We start from the raw sequence: 2,126 nt of genomic DNA, 5'->3' as shown, positions 1-2,126 counted from the left end.
TTTTTTTTTTTTTTTTTTTTTCCCTTGAAAAGCTGCTGAAGTGTTAGCGGTGATGAACATGGCTTGCAGCACTTGTAACTTCAAACTTGGTTTCAAAAAGCAATGAGCCATCTGAAGACTTCTTAAAAACCATTGTTTCTTTTTTTCCTACCCCTATTAATACAGAGACTTGAGATCCACAATGTTCATTCTACCTTATTCAGTTCATCAGCGGGTTGCATATACTGTATGTGTTTTACATGTTAATTTCCTTTACTTTGTAGAAAAGGGTAAATTTGGTTTCCATTCAGATATTTTCCATGTTCTGTTCTATAAGAAGCACTTCTGACACTAAGGCCTGATTCACACCTAGGCATTTTTGAGCAGTAGAAAAAGCACTTTTAAACGCCCAACGCAAAAAAATCCCATGATTTTCAATGGACCCTGTTCAGCAAAACGCCAAGCGCATAAAAAAAAGTACACAAGCATTTTTTGGTCGTTTCAAGCTTGTTTTTCCCCCATAGACTTCAATGGAAAAGCCAGGAAACGCGGCAGAAGCATGTTGCACATTTTCTTGTTTTGTTTCTTGAGCTGCCAGTCAAAATGTGCATTATCATAAAACATTTGGCAAACGTGCAAAAAACCACATGCTGAACCCACTCGCACAAATGCGCAAAAATTATGCCGCCTAGGTGTGGCACCGCTTCCACGCCCCCCGCCCGCAGTGCGATCGGACGTGTGGCAAAACGTTGCCTGCGTTTCGTTCCACCGCAGTGGAAGTGGAACGCAGGCAAAGTTTTGCTACGCGTCCGATCGCACTGAGGGCGGGGGGGCGTGGAAGCGGTGCCATTGAATTCAATGCACCGCCACGCCCCCTCCCGCCCCACAATGCAGAGAGAAGATCCCTTAGTAAGAGTTGTGTTTGTTGGGCTACAGTTCAACTTTTTTGTTGTTGGAAAGCCAAACTCAAGCCAAAACATTTGTGTATTGATTATATAAGGTTTTCAAAAACTGTGTTTGGACATTTTGGTTATTTCTCCTCACTTCGTGTCTCTTGGATGAAGTGTGTGGGGAAATTTCACCACCACGAATATAAGGACATGTCTCATGTCTCTCCCCAGTATGTCACAGCTGTCAGTGCTGGAGGCATGTACTGTCTCAGCATAGCTTTTTTTTCTTACTGTCCATTGTTTTTTTTGTTTTTTTTTAAACAGGGTGGTCCCAGACAATAAATGACTCTAGTTGTCTAGTTTAGGATATCAGATCATTTGCATGTTAGTGGCCCTCCCCGTTTCAAATACTGAGACAGAATCTAATGGGCTATATTTAGATATGTGGACAGCTGTGCCATTTATAACCTATAAAAAAACAAACAGTTTTAGACATGAATTCTTCTCTAAAGTAAAAATAAATCCACCTTATTTGAAAATCAGAAGAGGTTGTCTGACAAGAGATCATATTATATCTGTAGCCTTTGATGCTGTGGTCATGTTGACTGATGATCTCACCATGGTTCTATCCGCCTGAATAAATGTAGCATGCATGTTGTGTTTGTGTTATGCATGGAACTGTTTTGGGTTTCTCAATACTTATATGAAATTCCACTGGTTATAAACAGACTGCATAAAACATGAAGTTTTTCAACTTAAAGCGAAGTTAAAAATCTAAATGTGGCTCATCGAAAAAATATTTCACTTTCCTAGAGAAAATACTGCTCTAGGCTCCCACAAGTGCTGACCATGCGACCAAAAGCCTAGATCTTTGGTGGTATGATCTCGGCAGAAAAGGGCTGCCCTTCAAAAAGATCACATAACAAACATACATGCTTTTAGTTGTGTAAGCTGCATTAGAGTAAACGTGGAGCAGCATTGAAGGTGACTATTTTAGCTCATGCTTTTTATCCAACCATGCATTACGATTTTAACCTCTTATTAGCATTTGACTTTAGGTCTACCATAAAGTAGAGTGTCCATTTTATACTTGCGTGTCACTGCTTTAGTCTCTGTTCATTTCTATAGAGAAGACTATTATTTAGGTTCTATGGTGGAGGCCTTTCTATAAAAATAACAGATTCTTCTTCAAAGAAGACTTATGAAGTTCTAGTAATGCAGCACTCGGTGGGTCACATAGCAAATTATATCTTGGAA

The 2,126-nt window shown here is 39.8% G+C and overlaps 1 protein-coding gene across 6 annotated transcripts in view; it reads left to right on the top strand.

Annotated features, from left to right (window-relative positions):
- NCOA2 (nuclear receptor coactivator 2) overlaps window positions 1-2,126 on the top strand; it is a 191,785-nt gene that overhangs the window by 139,069 nt on the left and 50,590 nt on the right. The gene's annotated exons all lie outside the window — the stretch shown is intronic.

Source organism: Nanorana parkeri, unplaced genomic scaffold, assembly GCF_000935625.1.
Source record: "Nanorana parkeri isolate BGI_ZX_2015 unplaced genomic scaffold, ASM93562v1 scaffold1202, whole genome shotgun sequence".
Classification (NCBI taxonomy): Eukaryota; Metazoa; Chordata; class Amphibia; order Anura; family Dicroglossidae; genus Nanorana; species Nanorana parkeri.
Note: the sequence above shows the minus strand (reverse complement) of the source record. Positions and strands in the feature narration are given on the sequence as shown.